General features: G+C 42.8%; 1 long non-coding RNA gene across 1 annotated transcript in view; it reads right to left on the bottom strand.

Moving 5' to 3' along the window:
• Positions 1-704: 704 nt before the first annotated feature.
• Positions 705-7656, bottom strand: part of 4933416E03Rik (RIKEN cDNA 4933416E03 gene) — a 33949-nt gene continuing 26997 nt past the window's right edge. Inside the window, exons 5-7 of the long non-coding RNA NR_040498.1 lie at positions 4665-4740; positions 3639-3759; positions 705-1123 (exon numbers count right to left, since the gene is read on the bottom strand). This is a non-coding gene — a long non-coding RNA (RIKEN cDNA 4933416E03 gene). The remainder of the gene's footprint in view (positions 1124-3638; positions 3760-4664; positions 4741-7656) is intronic.

Here is a 7656-nt window from a genome sequence, read left to right as displayed (position 1 = left end):
CTGGGACACATAAGGGTATAGTGCCAGATTATCTTGGCTTCTCATGAGACACTTTCCATTCACGGTGGGAAGGGGAAGGGCAGGCATGTGTGAAGGAGGGAACATGACAGATACATATGCTTTATTGGGACTCACCCTTGAGGTAGCTATTTTAGTCCCGCAAGAATGTTAACTCACTGAGTACTATAAGCGAAACAGCATGAGCAACATAATGGGTATGAGATGCTCATTTCATGCTGGAGTTAAAGAAGAGATCTATGCTTAAAAGTCAGTGTGCAGATGGGTGTGTGCACACAAATAGAGTAGAATAGTCAGACCCTAAAAGAACTCATTCCTTCCATAAAGGCTGTAGAGAGGCTTCAGGACACACAAGGCATCATTGCAGATATAGGGACATGGCTCTATCATTTTCTTATATTAGTAGATATACAAGGATGACCCCAAATTTGTGTTTAATTAAATCACTGTAGTTCTGGAAAGAAATCTTAGTTTTACTTGTCACCGAGTTAAAACCTCTTCTCTAATGGAGGGAAACCCAGTTCCTGTCTTATTCTGAGACAGAGACTGGAAAGCTGGTCCTTTAGATTGGATCAAGAACGATTTAGACTTGGTGGGTCATCAAGTCTGTGTTACAACTGCCCAGCTCTGCAGTAGTAGGACAAAAGCAACCATAGACTACCTGAAAATTCATGACTACATAGGAATAACTGTTTTCCAGTAAAAGTTTATTTAAAAATAAACACACAGTAAGATGCACTTGGCCTGTGTTGCATAATTGTAATACCTCACAATACCTAGCATATGATTTGCAAATTATTTTAATTTTAATAATTCAATGCAGTTTAATGCCTCCTAATATATGCTACATGCTTTCTTTAATAATCAATTTGAATAATATAGAAAACACATAAATATATACAAGGTGTATGTTTCAAACATACAGAAAAGACTCTCTTGGCTTGTATCTGACTGAAAGCCACCCATGAGCTTCTGCAGAAAGATGGCTTTCAGTGGATTTACATAGGGTTATGGAATTTAGTGTAAAGTTTGTTATGAGCTCTTACCAGCAACTGGAAGAAAGCTAGGAGCAGCTGGCTTGGCATTTCCAAACTGGAGGTTGTAACTGGAAAGACAGTGAAGTAGAAGCCTTGATTACAAATGAAGGAAAGTTTCCCTCAGTGCTATTTCCCTTCCTGGCTGAGAAAACTCCAGGGCTCTTTCTCACAAAAGAGAAGAATCTTTAGAAATAGAGTCTTTCAGGCTGAGTTTTCGCACTTTACACTGGGAAATGAATATGTTTCTGATTGTGTATTTTCCAGTCCTCTCCTCCACATCTAGCTGTCTCTAATCTAGTGCCACGTGTTCTTGACAACTCTTTGACAATATAGCCACAGTCACTTGCACGAGAGTGTCTGGCAGCTGGCTAACTGTGCAAATGCAGGGACACCAGCCAGAGTTATACACCTACATACAGGAGTATGAGAGGATGCAGCCCAGTTGTTCTCATTCCCCTTCCTTAGCCTGGAGGTCACATCAGATGATGTGGATTCAGTTTGCTGACCTATGGACAGGCGGAGGCCTGGGTTGAGTGAGAGTTAACAGCCTATCTTTATCCCCCAAATAAAGTATTTTGAACTAGGAGTACTTGAGTAGGTTTCTGTACCTAATCCACGGATCTCTTAAATAGGAAGATGAAGCTGATAATGTCCTTTGTATTAAAGGAGATAGTAAATTCAAAGCCTGAAAGCTAAAATATTGTGGGCACCAAAGAAATAGCTGGAGATAACTACTCTAGTAGTGTTTCCTGTATTGTTTTGGTTAGAAGTTTAATTCCTATATGGTACTTTAAAAAATATGTGTATATGTGCATGCATGTGTGTATGTAATATAAGTGTGTGCTCATGTATGTATGTGTGTATTGTGTGCATGTGCTTAAGAGTGGGTACTCTCATGGTACACTTATGGAGGTCAGAGGACAACCTCAGGTATTGGTCATCACCTTCTGTCTTCTTAGAGTTGCATCTTTTGTCTTCTGCCATCCCATGAGAATCCAGAGAGTCTCTTTTATCTCTGTGTACCATCTCTATGCTGTAATGTCAGAGTTACAGATGGATACTAATGTGTCCAGCTTTACATGGGATCTGGGGATCTGACCTCAGTTCCTTGTACTTGTGTAGCAAAGGCCTTACCATGAGACATCTCCCCAGCTTTCTATGGGTTTATTGATCTTTTTGTGTCAATTCAAGAGTCCCAGCTTAGGTAAAATCCCTCTGGAATGTTTCCAACCAATCTCCCTCCTTTGTGTCTTTGATTCTCACTTGTCTGTTTTACTTGCAGAGCCTTTATCCCACAGATAGCCAAGTCTCACAAAAATCTCTTGTTCCTCTGATCTGGATGTGAGAATATTCACATAGGCTAACCTTGAGACTTTGTGATGAACCCCAGTATTTCCCTAGAACATGGAGCCAATGTTATGAGTCTTTCTATTTTCTCCTTGAGATCTCCCTGCATCAATACAGTCAACAGACAGTGTCCATGCAGTCAATAATCAATATAAGCAGACAGGCATCCTCTTGCTTTCTGAGTCACTTACTATAGACTGAGCCTGCTAAACTGTGGGTTCTTACTGTGCACTTTTTATCTGTGTGCAAATAGGAGACACAATGCCCCCATAGAAATTTCTCTAGTCTTTTCTCTCAGTGGGTCACATAGCTGATGTTCTATTTCCAAGTCTCAGGAAATGCTGCCAGGTAAAATGTCTCAATATACTGATGGCCATCTCTGGATTTTCTTTCTTTTCTTTCTTCTTTCTTTCTTTCTTTCTTTCTTTCTTTCTTTCTTTCTTTCTTTCTTTCTTTTTTTCTCTTTCTTTCTTTCTTTCTTTCTTTCTTTCTCTCTCTCTCTCTCTCTCTCTCTCTCTCTCTCTCCCTTCCTTTCTTTCTTTCTTTCTTTCTTTCTTTCTTTCTTTCTTTCTTTCTTTCTTTCTCTCTCTCTCTTTCTCTTTCTCTCTTTCTCTTCTTCTTCTTCTTCTTCTTCTTCTTCTTCTTCTCTCTCTCTCTCTCTCTCTCTCTCTCTCTCTCTCTCTCTCTCTCTCTCTCTCTCTCTCTCTCTCTCCCCCATTCTCCCCTACCTCCTTCCTTCTTTCCTTTCTTTCTTTTAAATAGATCTTGTCTCATAGGACACTGGTCATCTGCAAATCATGTGTAGGTATGTATGTCCCAGCAGTCCACCTAGCTTCACATTGGCAGATAGAAACCTTTTCCATAGGGACTTTACAGGGACCTGGGTACCTTTGGGAGTCTGAGCTGGAGCTGAAGCCTGGACCTTAGCTGGAGCTGTGACCTCTGCCTTGGTTTGAACCTTGGGCTTAGGTTGGCAGAGCTCATGACCCTTGGCCATATAGCTTCAAATACGCTCCCTCAAGCTTTGGTGAGTGATGAATGCAAGACATCTGAGTTTGCAGCTGTGGCCTTTTAGCATCTTGGGCTTAACCACCTTTGGCTTCACAAGGGCCTTGATGGCCTCTGCACATGCGCTCATTGCCTTTGCACTATTGGCTTGAATCCTCAGGTCTTACTTGTTTTGCTTCTTGGCACAACACCTATTCTTGTGGGTCAACCCCCTTAAGAGATTCTTGCCTTTGTGACCCAGTTTCTTGATGTCATTCATGTGCCATTTGCAGGACTGGTTGTGTGTGCTGAGGTTCTTGGACATGGCCATGTCTGTATGTTAAACCCATGACTTCCGCAGTGCCTGGCACTGGAAGAGAAAGAGCATCCAGCATTTCAACTTTGGATTTTGAAACATAAAAGTCAGCACAAATTGAGCCCCTTGACGTGCCTCCCCCCAACCTATGCATGTTGTATATACATAGTGTGATGTGTGATTAGTGTGATTTCAAGGGTGGGGATGTCTGTATGGTTTAATCTGTAGGTTAAAGCCCAACTTAAATTACAAGGCAAATCCACTATAGTAAATGATGGCTCTGCACTGTGGCCCAAGAGATGATCTTGGTGGAGGATGCAAACCTATCATTCCCCAAAGTACTCTGGAGGAGTAATCATGGGCATGATGGGAAGCACATCGTGCTTCTTCAATTCTCTAGGTTTCCACAGGCACAGAGAGGCTGTGGTTGCTTCCAGCAATGCAGTTGTCTCCCAGGAAGAGTTCCTCAGGGTTGCCATCTCGGAACACATCACTGGCATCCAGTTCCTGCTTCTCTGATTAGCAGCAGCCTCAGCCTCTGCCCACTGGATGCTGGAGAACCTTCCTTACTCCAGTTACGATAGTATTAACGGACCCCAAACAATTCTCAGTGCCTCATGGGGACCAAACCACCTATTTCTGAGAACCTCTGCACAAGGGCTATGGGTAAAAGATATGCTGGGTAGGCATCTTAACACATGTCTGGGCCTCCCAGATCCCAGGAGACAATGGATAGCCTGGCTTCCATAGGGCAAGACCAGAGTAGAATTAGTGCCTGGGATTTCTGTCTCTCATGTGCTTTGTGGAAGCCAGATGGATGCTCTTGATATTCAGAAGTGTCTGTTCCTCACAGTAGGAGGTTTTCAGATGCAGCATGTGCTGGAAGCTTTCCTACTTCCTGATGGCCTCCCTGATGACTGGCCATTTCTACTTCCCAATTGACTTTTGCAGGCTTTCACCTTTGTTTCTCTTCATGCTCCCTTGGTGCTTATCCATTGTACAGTTCATCTTCATAAGAGAAAGAATTCGAGAGGCCTGAAAGAGAACTCTGTCAGTAAAGCGCTTGCCATGCAAGTGTAGGGACCCTAGTTTACGCCTCAGATCCCACATTAAAGAGCCAGGCATTACAAGCTTGTAATCCAAGACCTGAGAAACAAAGACAGGAGGATCCCCGGAGCTCACTCACTAGCTAATCTAATCTGAATTAGTTCCAGGTCAGTGAGACACCCTGTCTCAAAACCAAGATGGATGGTGTCCTGAGGAATGGCAATCAAGGACTGAAGAATGGTTGACCCATGGCCTCCACATACATATGTACACATTTGACTGTGTAACACACACACACACACACACACACACACATACACACACACACACACACACACACACACACGGATTCTCATATACACGAATACTCACATGCACATTGTATCACTCCATTTGGGGTTTCTTTCTATCTGGGGTTCTCTAAACTTAATTTCAAAGAGCTCCTAAGACCCAACAAGGTTTGCCTATCTGTGAGGCAGATGCACACCGCTGGCTTCACTGTGCAGAATTGGGTAGCATCATGTGCCATAGAAATGCATTCCTTAGATGAGGAAGCGACTATGGCTGGCACCATACTTAATATATAAGAACTTGCTCTTTCTGAACCTCAGTCGGGAACAAGGTCAATGGAGAAAGGGAAATGCCACAGTGGCCACTTGAATACTTTAAGTCTTACCTGTACAATTCACTTCCTCAACAGTCATTTAAGACATGTTGCATAGATGCAGATGAGGAAGAAGGCAGAGGAGTTGAGTGGCAAGCCTCAACCCATACACCTGGGAGGAGTCTGGAATCCATAGCTAGGGCTCTTTTCGGGACTCTGTCCTGTGGTGTTAGAATCTGTGTCCCCACACTCACCTACCCCAAGCCCACGGAAGAATCCTCATTTGAATGTAGAGAGTAGCTAAGCTAAGGCAGGATGAGAGCAGGGTAGCACTGGAGAACCTTTAAGGAATGATGGGCAGTTGTTACAAGGGAAGCCGCATTCTTTACCCTGCAGTCTTGCATCTTTGAGCACTCTAGCTCCTCTCTCCAGTCAGAATTACTCCCAGGCTCAGATTTATACAAAGCCCCTTTATTCGCATGCCTTTAGATAAAACTTAAGGAGCACATCCTAGGTCCTACACTGGCCTGAGGGCTTTATATTTATTAACTTCCTGAGTCCTCATAAAAACCTCATACGAGATTCTATTTTTGGCTCCAATTTATAGATGAGGGAACCGAGAGGGAGAGGTTAAGCAAGTTGCCTAGTGAGAGACTGCAGAGTCAAAATTGGGCCAAATAGCTCTGAGGCTGGTCTCATTAGATCTCCTACTTGGGTCTACAGTAGGAAGCTACGTAGATTCACAATGAGCCTATGTTCCTGCTCCTTTTGAATTTTCATTTTCAATCGTTTTAAATCCTAGTTTGGATTTTGAGCTCGCTCTTGATGCACCTGTTTTATTACATGTATCTGAAAGTTCTGGGTACTCTGGGTGATGCTCTACTGGGGAGACAACTGGAGAGGGCCCTCCTGCAGCTGCGGGACCAGCCACAGCCAGCTCATTCTCTGTCTGAGCACTTGACATAAAAGACTTCAATCAAATCCCAAGGAGATAACTACCTAAAGGCTCTGAAGAGGTTGGAATGGAGACAGAGTCCCTGGAAGAAAGTGTTTGAAGGTGGGCAGAGGCTGTGGTTGGGGGAAGGGCACACTGAGTGCTAAATCTGACTAGACAGTCACAGAAGCCATTTAGCGTCTGTGTGCCTGGATCCTATCCTGCAGGCTGCATTCTGACTCTCAGACATTTACGCGTACCTCAAGGCTCCTAGCATCCTGTAGATGTGGGTAGCCTGGCTCTAGCCTCTCTCTGTCTACTCTGAATCTCTGACTTTGCTCAGTCTGGGTAGTGGTCCTTTTCCACTGAGGTATTTTTTTTTTCTCCAGTCTGTCTTTGAAAATGACTCCAGTAAACTCTTTCTTGCCCTTGTTCGATTGGATCATGCAGGTGACTACAGGGAATCACCAATCCACAGGCCCCTGTCATTCTGTCTCTGCGTTTAATTCCTTGGCCATGTATTCAACAGCTGGGAATCTTAATCCCCCACCTCTCTGTGAAATGTTCTCAAATCTTTATTATTCAAGTAATTTATTTCAAATAGATTACAAGGGAAAAATCACTTAATGAAATAGTTGCTAACTTCCTGATACTAAATCTCACCCCAGTTTCCCTGGCCTCTACCCATTTGCATATATTAGTAACACCTGTTACTTGAGGGAACAAATGCCCGGTTTCCTCCAGGCATAGAGCAAAGATGTGTGATCCTAGAAAAAAAACGGTTTATTAAGTAATGGAAGGAGTGATTCTGAATAAAGGATAGTTCCTAGCTCCATACCTTGCATTTGACAGAGTCTCAATAAATCTTAGTTACTGCTGTCATTTATTATTATTATTATTATTATTATTATTATTATTATTATTATTATTATTAAATTTGGTCATTATTATACACTATCAACAAATAATGTATATATTCCCCAGAGTTGCTCTAAGATGCATGTGTGGGGGCAGGCAGAATATGTCTTATCCTAGGAAATAACGCAGTGATATGATCAATACATGAAAAGACTAAGAGGCCATAGGAAGCAAAGGCCCACTATGTTATACCTCTAGGGACTGAGTTCAAGACCCCATTAGTGGATTCAATGGAAAGAACATTTAGATGCCAGGTTACTCAGGTAAATAACCTTGGCAAATCACGCAGTCCTCTGCCCATTCTAAAGCTGAAGTTCATTTTTCAAATCATAGTCACAGGGCTTCCGGTCTCTGGAGATCCATTTCTATTGGTTATATGCTGTTTACCTTGTGTCTGTTGCTTAGGAAGGCTCTGTTGTTTACACCTTAGAAGTATCCTTCCACCCAA

Source organism: Mus musculus, chromosome 2 (assembly GCF_000001635.26).
Source record: "Mus musculus strain C57BL/6J chromosome 2, GRCm38.p6 C57BL/6J".
Classification (NCBI taxonomy): Eukaryota; Metazoa; Chordata; class Mammalia; order Rodentia; family Muridae; genus Mus; species Mus musculus.
This window is presented reverse-complemented; position numbering and strand designations above follow the sequence as displayed.